At 41.8% G+C, this 14,480-nt stretch overlaps 1 long non-coding RNA gene across 4 annotated transcripts in view; it reads left to right on the top strand.

Moving 5' to 3' along the window:
* LOC133662130 (uncharacterized) overlaps positions 1 to 14,480 on the top strand; it is a 68,901-nt gene that overhangs the window by 18,387 nt on the left and 36,034 nt on the right. The gene's annotated exons all lie outside the window — the stretch shown is intronic.

The raw sequence follows: 14,480 nt of genomic DNA on the forward strand, positions 1-14,480 counted from the left end.
AATGCTGCTTCTACTTATAAGATGTCTATGGTTATAACGTCATTGCAAACACGGCAATCTGTTGCGTCCACTTCAGTTCGCTACCTTATTCATACTTTTTGCCAAGTGATTTTTTTAAGCAGGGTTGCATGAGGTACCTACACAACGTTACGTTAGTCAATGTATCACACACAGTAACGTAATGTTAGACGGCGGTCAGCAGCACTGCGTATTTTAGCCACCTACAAAAACACAAACATAGTCAAATAAAGGTCAGTTAAAATGTATACTATATTAACAATATGTGTACATATTGCATAGGGCCCTGACATCTAAAAAGTACAACTCTGTTCATTGTTTTGTTCATGTTTTTGTTATGTTTTTCATATGTACGCACACATAAACACACAGACAGTACGAGATGAGATCAATGAGATAAGGTAAGAACAGGATAGAAACTGCTGTGGAACTAGTTACAATGCAATATGCCATGGAAATACAATGTTAACACTTTTGTGCAAATAAGTACAGTTGCACTTGTTTTTTCAAATGTGTTTATTCTGTACCTCTGAGTATGTTAAGGTAACGTGTGGAGTTACACAGGGTTTACCTGTAGACATAACATATTGTGAAATAAGCGCTAATGTTGTCAGCATGAGACGGGCCTTTTAAAGGCGAACACCACTTTTTTGGAATTTTGCCTGAAGTTCACAATCATTATGAAAAACACGACGATGCATTCCAACTTGTAAATAAATGTAAATAAAAGCCTGCTTGCAGCGGAGCCAATGGGAGGTCCTTTTCTCCGCCCATAAAACCCAATAAATAACCATTAAAAAAAATGCCATCAATACTCCATCTGCATTTCGTGATTTGATTATTGACTAAGTATTAGAAGCGGCATGGCTCAGTTGGTAGAGCGGTCGTGCCAGCAACTTGAGGGTCCCCGCTTCCGCCATCCTAGTCACTGCCGCTGTATTCTTGGGCAAGACACTTTACCCTCCTTCTCCCAGTGCCACCCACACTGATTTAAATGTAACTTAGATAATGGGTTTAACTATGTAAAGCGCTTTGAGTCACTAGAGAAAAGCGTTATTTAAATACAATTTACTTCACCATCTCAGTGGCCTAGTGGTTAGAGTGTCCGCCCTGAGATCGGTAGGTTGGAGTTCAAATCCCAGCCGAGTCATACCAAAGACTATAAAAATGGGACCCATAACCTCCCTGCTTGGCACTCAGCAACAAAGGGTTGGAGTTGGGGGTTAAATCACCAAAATGATTCCCGGGCGCGGCGCCGCTGCTGCCCACTGCTCCCCAAGGGGATGGGACAAATGCAGAGGACAAATTTCACCACATCTACTGTGTGTATGATGGTACTTTAATCTTTAATCTTTAATCTTCACTTGACTTAGTGATTTTGCTATTATAAGCTCTAACACAGACAAACTATTTATAGCGGCGCTGTGATCACTACCGTCTGTCCATATGTTTACATCATTGAGTGGTCTGCTGCTTTCTCACTTCCTTGCTCCCTGTAAGTTTATTGTAGGTCATAAATCATGCCTCTCACCTGGACAGAAAAAGTCTGAGTAGTGTTGGAAGCATATCCATATTTAAGTGTTACTTCTTTCTAAACTCCTATAGTCATATAAAGAATAGCTAGTATTATTCCTTCTTTTGAGTCTCATAGTAAGGTGTTGGCCTTCTAGATTGGAATGTGTCAGAGTAGAGATAACTCGGAGTAGTCTAAACGAAGCGAGTGGGGGCGAGGGACAGACGGAAGATCACGGGACCTCCGGGAGACCGAGCTAGACCGATCTGGACCGGGCTAGGGAACACTTGGGTGCTGGGTTGGTCTCAGGTTTGTCCTCTAAGCTTTGAGAATAAACTACAAAATACCAACTATTGCCTGGAGATTGAATATAAACATCAGCGTATTGCCATAAAAAGAATCTGGGAGAGACTAGCAATTTGAATTCCCCATTGGAGGAATGCTGGTCAACGCAACAATTTGGGGGCTCGTCCGGGATGGCACGCTGTTGATTGATGACTTCTTGCAATCTTCTGGACAGACTCAATTGGCCAATTCAAGGTAAGCAGAACCTTTCTTTTTAGATAAAATCTGCGTTAGGAGTCTGTCCTGAAGTCTGTAAGTCAAACACTGTTTTGTAATCCCAGGCACAGAATGGTGATTTTGATAGATTGATTGCATTTTTGCCGAGCCTGCCATTGCATTAAAATTGTAAATAGGTGGTCAACTTACACCATTGTGTCTCGATTACCGTGGCGGGCAGTTTCATTGACGAGTGAACTAATAGTTGGGTGTGGCTCACTCGAAAAGTCGTGAACTCAAACGTCTGGTAAAATAAAATAAAAAATAAATAAAAAAAGTAACTGGAAGTTTTATGGTAAAGTGAAACGCAGAGAGGGTGCTGCTGAGTGTGAGTGTGTGTGTGCGGGAGTGCTTACGCATGCTCGTGTGTGTGTGTGTGTGTGTGTGTGTGTGTGTGTGTGTGTGTGTGTGTGTGTGTGTGTGTGTGTGTGTGTGTGTGTGTGTGTGTGTGTGTGTGTGTGTGTGTGTGTGTGTGTGTGTGTGTGTGTGTGTGTGTGTGTGTGTGTGTGTGTGTGTGTGTGTGTGTGTGTGTGTGTGTGTGTGTGTGTGTGTGTGTGTGTGTGTGTGTGTGTGTGTGTGTGCTGGTGAAAATGGAACACTCAGGGAGAGAATTTTATGGTAAAGTGAAACGCAGAGAGGGTGCTGCTGAGTGTGAGTGTGTGTGTGCGGGAGTGCTTACGCATGCTCGTGTGTGTGTGTGTGTGTGTGCTGCTGTGTGTGTGTGTGTGTGTGTGTGTGTGTGTGTGTGTGTGTGTGTGTGTGTGTGTGTGTGTGTGTGTGTGTGTGTGTGTGTGTGTGTGTGTGTGTGTGTGTGTGTGTGTGTGTGTGCTGGTGAAAATGGAACACTCAGGGAGAGAATTTAAGAGTTTGGCGTATGATAAAAGTAAACGGGGATTACGTGGAAAAACGAAATGCAGCAAAAGAAACGATGATTAATGACAGAATGAACTGATTGGTTTTTTGTCTGCCGCGCATGCGCAAGACAATTCAAACGACCCGCCCAGACTTTGACTAGGACACCGCCCCCTACTCCAGTGACAAGAGAAGGAGGTATTAACACGCCCCCTCTAAGATTAATCCTGCCTCCGAAAATTAACCCCTTGTACACGTCTGACCATTTTCTCCGGCAGACATTTTTGACACATGACATTAACACTTTGGACATACTCCAATATAAGTATCTTGCCGATGCATACATGCAAGCCATTGTTGACCTTGCTTTCCCACCTGTACCTCCGGGAGGGAACCTTTGGCCAAACACTTTGGACAAAGTTAACCCTGATATACAAGGTGCCAAAAACAATATATGGCAGGACATTTTATTCATCCCATGCAAAATAGGGCTAATGACAGAGCAACAAGGAAACGACTACTTAAATTACAGATCGCTGAAGATAAAAGGTTAAAAGAACCAAAAGGTCAAAGATCAGCTAGGGTATATTCAGCAGTGGGTGACCTTGCTTTTGAGTTCCAACAGGTGGAGGAAAGAATCCTCAACAGACGTGCGGTTGGACTCGGGTGGTGGACAACACGATGCTTCAAAGCCGGTCTGGGGTAGACACTGTTTCGGCTGTGACCAGCCTGGTCACTGGAGTCGTGACTGTCCGAACATTCCCGAACAGGAAAGGTTCCGTCGTGCCAACAAACGAACACGAAGGCGTGTAAGAGGACGCCCACATCAGGAGCCGCAGCAGGAAGTACCGACAGGACCCCTGCTGGACATGAGTGTCAACGGACAATTTTATCAGCCACCCATTCGATTCTGAATGCAGAGGTACCAAAAAAACTGTGTGCTTCCTCTTTAAAGGTCTAAGGCTTCGCTGGGGTCACAAGAAGGTTGCCTGTCACCAAACCACTTCTGGTTCAGATTGCTGGACACACACTAAAGCACCCCTTCATGATTGACCTGCACAAACCCTGCCTAATTGGTAATGACCCCCTTTACAGACTGTACCCTGACATTCAATATCGCACAGAAGGAACCTTCCTGGTGTTACCTGACGGCTCAACCACCAAGCTGCGACACCACTACCAAGGCTCCTCCAGGAGCTCATACCACAGCCTGAAACAACAGGAATGGCTGACATCCAACTGCTCTAACAGTGAAAACCCTGACTGACTGAGATGCTTCCGTGTGTTCTGCCACCCGACTCGCAATATGTTATGATTATTTATATATGTTGGAACTCAAGGTGTGGCTGCTCATATTGACCTATCTTTGCAACAGCTAGCATGGTATAAGATGGACACAATAGTGTCCCACATTGTTCCCTTGCTCTCTGTCTCGCCTACAAAACCAAAGAACTTAGGTCCAATGATAAGACACGGCGTAGCTGCCAAACATTACACCGACACCCAAATACCACATTTTCAATTGTTTAGGTTTAGCCCATGGTTATGTTAAACACATAACTATGGGCTGAACTTTAGACACCTGTAGGCTACGAGGAGCTAGCAGCTACACAACAACTGAGCTAAAACGACACATTACACATTTAAGCATATCAAATAATTATAGTTGCTCATTACATACACTTAGTCGTCAAGACAGAAGTCTGATAGAATGTATTCAGTAACAAACGTGGCTGCATCATTCAACTTTCTACAACATGAGCTTGACTTAATGAATTATTGGGGCCACCAGGTGTGGTAAAATTTCAAAATACTGTTGCTGGGGCATTCGCCACAGGGGTGGTGTTTTTCTGGTGTTGGTGACGATGTAGATGTGGGCATGTTTTGTTGCTTTCACCGTGTTGAGTGGGTTGCATGGAAGTTGGGGTTCAGATGGGTTTGAGTTGATTGTGATATTGCTAAGGGGTACCCTACCCTAACACCACCCCCCAGTGGACCATAGAGGCTGAAGAGACAATCATTGACCTAAAACATGACCTGTCCTCCGCTACTTGACTATTAGCTGACCTTTTTCTTAGATGTTTCTGAAAGTGATAGTATGACTAACACAGTCCTTTTTTTCAGAAACAGAAGGGGGTTAGTGGGGGTGGATACGGACTCCTTGGAACAGGATCGCGGTTGGCTCGGGCTCGTCTGAGCCCTGGCTTTTATGTGGCTTGTTCGGTGTGGTGAGGGTAGCAAGGTGTGCTTGTATTTGTGTTGTCGCCAGTGCTGGAGGGGTGCTGCCCTTGTGGCAAATGCTTTGGCAATAGTAGGGTGAATAATAGGGTGAGTGAGGGTGGATACAGACTCCTTGGAACAAAATCGACAATCATCCGACTCTGATACATTCCATAGTTTTAACATTTTTCCTGTGGGTAAGAAGTTATAACTAATTTTAATTTGAAAATAATGATTTTACACATCGATAGTACCTTTAGTATATCAAATTTAGAATATGGAGGAGGTGAGGGTGAACCATGTATAGTCTTTGATTTCACTGATATGATCAATACGGTACAAGGGAAAAGGTACGTACTGACTTGTGTTGACAATCACAGTGGTTGGCCGGAAGCAACAACAACCTCAAAAGAGGATGCAATATCAGTAATTAAATGACTTGTGAATGACCTAGTACCCCGACATGGTTTCCCCAAAAAGATTAGGTCAGACAACGGCAACCATTTAAAAAAATACTCACTTAGCCTTGGTCGAAAAGGCTTTCGGACCAGAACACAGGTTTGGGGTACCATCCTGAGTCCCAAGGCAAGGTTGAAAGGATGGACCAGAACATAAAAAACTAATTGGCTAAAATCTGTGCACAGACCAAGTTTAATTGGATTGACATGTTGCAATTAGCGTTAATGATCATTCGAAGGTCCGTGAATAAAACTGTTTTACCGCCCTTTGAGTTTTTCAGCCTATGAGCTGCATACAGGTCAGCCATTCACAGGACCAGCAGCCCCCCCCCACCCCCCCCCCCCCCCCCACCCATGGAAGGAGGACGCAGCGTAAAACCAAAATGGTATTTTACACAAAAAATTGCAGAATTTGTGTGCCAGTTCTTCTGTACAGATTCCCATACATACAGCGGACTTTAAATAGACTGGGTCAAAGGGGATAGCAAGACTTATTTTTTGACCTGTGCAGTGTGATTAATTACGGGGGACACAATAGCTATTACCATGGTAATAACCTCTATATTTGTTACGACTCAACCCTGAACCATTGGTGTCGGATGCAGACAACATACTCTGGTAAGTTGTGCCCATCGTCCCTTTTATGTTGTTTTGGGGCTTGACCTGACTGATACAGACGCTAAAGGAATTATTCAAATTAATGTCCTTGAGAGGGCGTTAACTACCTCTACACCCTCTGTAGCACCTAAAGTACCACCCCACCTCTGTGGTGTTTCAAAGGCTCACATCCGTGCGTGCTAATGACATCACCACCGAAGGCCTGGTAACTTTGACCTTTGACCTTAGGAGCGGGTGCAGACAACCTGTGGCTCAGGTGGATGCCAAAACCTGGGTGACTGTGTTGCTTCTTCCGCTGGACGTCCCTTTTCCCTCACTTACCCCGCCCCTTTTAAGTTGACTGACATGTGTACCCTTCTGTTGACAATGCCACCCGACTTCTTCCCTTTGTGGCCCAAAAGCTGAATTACACGCGTTTTCAAATTACAGGACCCTCTCCGTCCCCCAACAAATTGGGTGACATCAACCGTTACTGGTGCACCACACTGATAGATGGCTCTAGGATAGGCCCTTAGGCACGAGCTGACTTATTCTGGTGTTGTGGGAAGCACAGATTGTACATTAGAATCCCGACGTCAGCCGTTGGGCTTTGTGCTATGGTTAGACTGATGACCCCACTCACCAAATTAACACCCCTTGGAACTCCTGTTTCAGCGGCCTCTCTAACTCCCCGCCGCCGTTGAGACTAACCAACCTGACTCGTGACGCCGTTGAGGGACTTGCTGAACAACTTGCCCCGACCTCCCTCATGGCCATCCAGAACCGCATAGCCCTTGACCGCATCCTAGCCAAGGAAGAAGGTGTGTGTGCAATGTTTGGTGACCAATGCTGTACCTTCATTCCTAACAACACTGCCCCCGATGGCTCAGTTCAGAGGGCCTTAAAGGGCCTCCAGGCCCTGTCTAGGGAACTACTGAAGTTTCAGGGGTCTCTGACCCCTTCAAAGATTGGCTTCAAAGCACATTAGGCAGGTGGACTGACCTAATTAAGTCTGTCTTGGTCTCCATTCGGAGCTTTTTTGGCCATCATAGCCTCATGCGGTTGCTTTATCGCCCCTTGGGCTAAGTGTCACTAAAGGGGGTCTAGCAAAGTGGTAACTTTAAGACTTTCGGGAATTGTTGGTTTACTTCCCTGACCATGACGACATTGACGTGGACTCCCTCCATCTATCTCCCATGTAAATAAGCTGTTGTTTTATCGCTAGCTTGCTTAAAGAAAAAAAAACAGCACCTACTTTAATGTGGGGCGTGCTTTATAAGTTTTGTACAAGTAATAAAGATCTTATTAGAAGATCTTAAAGGGGGACTTGTTGGAAGCATATCCATATTTAAGTGTTACTTCTTTCTAAACTCCTATAGTCATATAAAGAATAGCTAGTATTCTTCCTTCTTTTGAGTCTCATAGTAAGGTGTTGGCCTTCTAGATTGGAATGTGTCAGAGTAGAGATAACTCGGAGTAGTCTAAACAAAGCGAGTGGGGGCGAGGGACAGACGGAAGATCACGGGACCTCCGTGGTGCTGGGTTGGTCTCAGGTTTGTCCTCTAAGCTTTGAGAATAAACTACAAAATACCAACTATTGCCTGGAGATTGAATATAAACATCAGCGTATTGCCATAAAAAGAATCTGGGAGAGACTAGCAATTTGAATTCCCCATTGGAGGAATGCTGGTCAACGCAACAGTAGGTATTCCGACAAGTTGGTACACTCAAAACAATTTAGGGTCCAGAAATGGCGAGAACAACCCAAAAATACATTAGATTTTTGGAATTTTGCCTATCGTTCACTATCATTATAAGAGACAACACACGTCTTTATTTTTATTTATAAATCATTGGTACTTTAATCTTTAATCTTAATCTTAAAATGATAAACGTTTGGAAGATGCGGCCAATGGGAGTCACTGTTGTAGCCTTCAAAGTCCTCTAAAACAACTTCAAATCCCTCCATCAACATTTTATATACACACTGCAAGTCTATATATAATGTAGTAACAGACACGTTCATAACAATATGTAATATGTTCAATATTTACCGTATTTTATTCATTTTAATGTGTTCCTACTTCCGGAAACAAAGCCGTGTGTGTTCTAATCATGGAAGACTTGGTAATAGACAACAAAGACGATTCTTTGTGGACAAATGAGGATTCACAACCTTATGTTTTTGAAGCTGAATATACAGAGCAGGGGCGTCACTAGCTTTTAAGGACAGGGGGGGCTTAGCCCCCAGGAGATGCACAGGATGCGAGCGAACGTAGCGCACGAGCACAAAACTTCACAAACGGCTAACAAAGACTTAGATATTAATCATTGTTATTATTATTATTTCAGTGGGTTTATTTTCAATCTGTGTTCAGTACAACAACAAACATGGGTTTGCACAGTGACATTTTGTTTACAGCATCAACAAGAAACAATTACTTGCATGATCCTTCAAGATACACTGAAACACAATGGAAGTCATGGCATTTGCCTCTATGTTATTAATTCACAACATAGAGGCTAATGCCACGACTTTCGCTCACAATACAATAATTGTTTGTTCCCAAATATTTAGAAGTTGTACAGATTACATTTTGGGCACATATGTGACTAAAATGGTTGTAAATTCAAGCCCTGGAAATATTACTTAATTACTTTAATTAAAGTAATATCTGGATCGGGATAATTTGGCTTGTATATAATATATATATATATATATATATATATATATATATATATATATATATATATATATATATATACATATGTATATTATGGCAAGCCGTTAAGGAAATTAAATATATATGGAAGTCTGAATAGAAATGAGAAACTTTTATATATACTGTAAATAAGAAAGACTTAGAGTCCGTCTGCTGATCTGAAAAAGAGCCAAAGCTGTCAAAGAGCTGAGGGACCATCTTCAAAGTGCAATGCTGAAACAAATAATGCAAACAATAAAATGTAACTTCCAGGCCTTGAGATTAACGTCGTCCCGGGGACGGTAAAAAAAAATGCACGGGACGAAATTAAATGCTCCCCGGGACGATGTCTTTGACCATTTTTTTTCTTTTTCTTTTTATGTATTTATTCATTTTACATTTTATATTAAATGTCTTGGTTTTTCCACCCTCTGAAAATCCTATGAAATGTTTAATAAGCCATCCAATAATAATACAACAGCTATTAATGTAACAATACAATAAAACAAATATATTTAATTATGTTTTTTTTCATTATTTTAACCATAGGCTAATGTATATTACTTTATATAGATTCTACAAGAAACACAAAACTTAAAAACTAAATTATTTACAATTGCAGACACAAGGTTCTTGTTCTGCAGTGCTGTGTGCTAATGTGCCTCGTACACCTGCAGGATCGCAAGCAAGGTCGCAGAGAAAATGCGGACTGGATTTTGAGTGATGTGGGCATTTTCTATATGAACAAGTCCAAGGACCGCAAGCAAGGTCGCAGAGAAAATGCGGACTGGATTTTGAGTGATGTGGGCATTTTCTATATGAACAAGTGGAATGGATTGGATACAGACGCACTAAAGGGGCTCTCTACCTTACGCTATGAAGTGAGGGGAAACTGAGTGAATAATGACGGGTTATATGATTATTTATTCAAACTCATATTCGGGCCACTTTATAATGAATATGTCGGCATGTATTTGTAAAAAAATATATATTTTTTTAAATATATATATATATATTTTTTTTTTAACACCAAATTATTTAGGGGGGCTTAAGAAATAGGGCTTAAGCCCCCCTAAAATAGGCCTAACAACGCCAATGATACAGAGGATGAGCTACTGCTTATAGAAGAGAGCACAAAAAAATGGTGAAACTTTGGAGCAGACGGAAGCCAATAGAGTGACATTGGCGTGACGCAAAGCTGAAAATGTGGAAATTAGAGACAAACTATTTCCACACAAATGGCATGCTTACCACAAACAAACAAAGAAAAACGTTCCCGGCCAGCTGGATCAAAGAGACAACTGTCCAAGTGAGTCACATTTTAATATCGATCATGATACACGCAGCACATCATGCGTTTTAATACAACTACAGTGTTTATGCTGGCTGGCTAGCTGTGTACAAACAAAACATAAAATGTAGGCTAATACTTTACAGATATTGTAATAAGATTGTACATGTTTTTCAGTCAGTACAGATAGGTGTCATATCACAGTGTTGTACATTACAAACTCAAACGTGTGTCGTGCTGAGGTAGAAGCTAGCTTTACTCTTGCCGTAGTTAGCTTTTATGGCTAATACTGAAGCACGCGGACGTGTTACTACGATAGAAAGAGTTCCTCAGTGTTCGTTCTTACAATAACAATGTCGCTACAGTTTGGTTCTTATACAGTTTACGGGACGTAAATGAAGCATTGTTGAGGTTTTTTTTAATGCATTTTTAAAGTGATTTAGATGTAGAATTGATTGCTCCCATTAGCTTAGGCTGACCATACGTCCTCTTTTCCCCGGACATGTCCTCTTTTGCGGGTGTGTCCGGGGCGTCCGGGCGGGGTTTCTTAAATACCTCAAATGTCCGGCATTTTGAGTTAGGGTTGCGTGTAATTTCAATGTACGTCTTGGGGAGGGATCGGCAACCCCTAACAACTAAATTAAGGGCGTGCCGTGATAGCACTGCATATACTGTTCCCTCTATTACTTTAACAAACAGCATGCCAGCCCGGTCTCATGTTGCATGAAGCGTTAACTTGCACACGTGGGAGACAGCAAGGCATACTTGTTTAACAGCCACACAGCTTACACTGACGGTGCCCGTATAAAACAACTTTAACACTGTTACGTTACAAATATGCGCCACACTGTGAACCCACACCAAAAAAGAATGACAAATACATTTCTGGAGAACCTCCGCACCGTAACACAACATGAACACAACACAACAAATACCCAGAATCCCATGCAGCCCTAACTCTCTAACCTCAACCGACGCACAGAGGGAGGGGGGGGGGGTGTGTGGGGGGGTTTGGTGCTAGCGGGGGGGGGGGGTATAATGTAGACTGGGAGAGTTAGGGCTGCATGGGATTCTGGGTATTTGTTGTGTTGTGTTTATGTTGTGTTACGGTGCGGAGGTTTTCCAGAAATGCATTTGTCATTCTTTTTTGGTGTGGGTTCACAGTGTGGCGCATATTTGTAACGTAACAGTGTTAAAGTTGTTTTATACGGGCACCGTCAGTGTAAGCTGTGTGGCTGCTGAGCAAGTAAGCTTTGCTGTCAAGATCGTGTGAAAGCAGAAGATGCATTCACCATGTGGCCAAGCAGGTGTGCTGTTTAAGCATGCTGTAGAGGGCGCTATAAACAGTGCCATCACGCCCAAATTTCAGGTATCTCCCGGGAAAAGTGGAAGATTGGCAACTATGACGCTGTTGAACGCCATTCATGCAAATCTCGCGGGCCGCACTAACTTTAAACTGTCATATTAAAGTGCGTGCCGGGGCGCGTGTCTGAGACCCCTGGTTTAAACATAGCACAAAGCAAAAAAAAGCTTTGTATACAGTGTTATTTCATTTTAAATTTCAAAAGAGTTTTGAGGCTCCCATTGTTTTCTTTCATTTGTGAAACTAGTCAAAATGGCTCTTTGAGTGATAAAGGTTGCCGACCCTAGACTCTAGGGTTAAGTTACGAAAGGGTTAAACAAAACAAGCTGTGAAGGTGCGCACGCAGAAACATTGGTGAGGGAGGGGCAGAGACACAGAGCGAAAGAGCTAGTGAGTGGAGACAGACATGAAAACAAGAAATGCCGAAAAGTAAATGCAACTTCACGGATGATTTGCGGAAAAAGTATTTGTGTTTTGGTCCTGGCCGTGACACATGGGAAGCAGAATGCACTGTGTGCAAAGCAGGAACGTGTATATCTGTGGCAAATAAAGATCTACAAGCCCATATCGACACTACAAAGCACAAAACAACTGTGCAGGGCGAGAGCTCGTTTATGACAACCTTTTTCCAAAACACAACATAGAATGTGAGATATAACAGGATAATGCATACATTTGTCATTTGTTTTCAAAATGCTTACAAAAAAGTGGTACCCCAAAAATTTACTGTGGGACCCCATTTGTATGATTTGATGGGGTCCCTGGGACCCCATTTTAAAAAATTCCTGGCGCCAACACTACTGTCAACATAGGAGAAAAAATGCTTTATTTAAATAAATATATTACTTATGAAGCAAGTTCGAGTATCATTTGCAAATTTTCACCTAGTCCCGGCCTTGGCGTGCTGCCCGCCTTGGCACGCATATATGTGTCCTCTTTTTGGGATTTCAGAATATGGTCAGCCTACATTAGCTGCATCGGTGGCTACCTAGAACGAGTCAATGTTAGACTGCAAAAAAAAAAGTCTCAAAATGATTGTGAAAGATAGGCAAAATTCCCCCCCAAAAGGTGCAGTTCCCCTTTGAAATAGTTTTACTATTTGTCGGACAAAAACAATTGTTTTGCACTACATTGTTTTTGCACAATTGCTGTTTGTACTCTGGTTAAAATATGATGCAAATTATAAAATTTGAAACTTACCAAACTTTCTTTGTGTTTTATCCCTTTCCAATCGAAGCATTCCCATATTGAGATATTATCATTATCGTGAGCCATATTTCGAATATTGTATCGTATTGTGAGGTACCCTGCAATCATGGCAACTTCTTTGACAGCAGGGCCATCATAGGGGGAAAAGTGATGACAGTTCGTGGGGCCCACACACAGCCCCCAGTAGCCTCTATGACAAAATTATTATGCATAAACTGAATTATTATTAGACTTAGACTTTAATGATCCACAAGGGAAATTGTTCAACACAGTAGCTCAGTTACAATGATGGAAAGTGTAAGGATGGAAAGGACAATGCCGGTATAAATAGACTAATATAGCGATTAAAAAAAATCTAACATATAAACGAATATATATATATATATACTGTATATATATACGAATTATATATTCATACGAATGAATCCAAATTAAAGCAAAGCCACAAGTCATCATACAATATTGTAATTTTAATAATTTCAATAAGTCCATTAATCCTGGTTTGGTCCACACCACGGTTTCATTCTTCCCATGGTTCTTCCTCATCGGAATGCGGTGAGTGCCAGCAAACTGCAGCAGAGTTAGGATGGCCCTGCAAAAAGCACAAGTCCGGACACCAGAAAGAGTTGAGAGCAGGGGCCCAGGATTACCTTTGACGGGCATTAGGTCTCATCTGGCCGTTCTACACTCTGGACAAATTGCCAGTTCAATAAAATAAATAAAATGCCAGTTCATGGTGAAGTGTGAATGTGTTTTACACATATCACTGTTAGTCAGTGCTCCAGTATGCACCCATTCAGAGGCTGCTTTGAAATGTATTTATGACGCATTTAAGTTCCACTCTGTAATTAAGAATTAATTACTGAGTAAAGAAACATCATTATTCATAATTAGTCATTACTGGTACTGAGTTAGTGAATAATGCTCATAATTAATCATTATGAGCACCTGACAAAGGTCAGTTACGTTATCATTATGTGGCCTTGTAAATTGTGTTGTTAGTGGGAAATTTGAATAGCCTAAATGCAAAAAAGTTAGATGGTCAAAGATGTGTTGCTGTTTGTTTTCATAGGAATTTCAAATAAGAGACACCATAAAAGATGACAACAACAAAGTAAAAAATACTATTTGGAATTTGGGACAGTTTTACACTTATTTTTATACAAGGTTTATATAACCTACTCAGTGACCTTGTGGTTAGAGCAGTGGTTCTTAACCTGGGTTCGATCGAACCCTAGGGGTTTGGTGAGTCGAGCTCAGGGGTTCGGCGGAGGTCAAAACACACCCGACTCATCGTGTAAATAAAAACGTCCCCCTATCGGCGTATTACGGATACGGCAACAGCAGAAGTCACACTGATTTGCAGGTGTGTCATTTGTTGTGAGTTTATGTACTGTGTTGGTTTTGTTCTTTGAACATGGTGATGTTCATGCACGGTTCATTTTGTGCACCAGTATAAAAACATAGTAACACTTTAGTATGGTGAACATATTCACCATTAATTAGTTGCTTATTAACATGCAAATTAGTAACATATTGGCTCTGAACTAGTCATTAAGTACTTATTAATGCCTTATTCAGCATGGCCTTATTAACCCTGGCCCTAACCCCCTAACCAAATAACTCTAAATTAAGTCTTTGTTACTTAGAATATGTTCCCCAAACTAAAGTGTTACCAAAAACATAACTTTGTCTT

This window comes from Entelurus aequoreus, linkage group LG12 (genome assembly GCF_033978785.1).
Source record: "Entelurus aequoreus isolate RoL-2023_Sb linkage group LG12, RoL_Eaeq_v1.1, whole genome shotgun sequence".
NCBI classification, from domain to species: Eukaryota; Metazoa; Chordata; class Actinopteri; order Syngnathiformes; family Syngnathidae; genus Entelurus; species Entelurus aequoreus.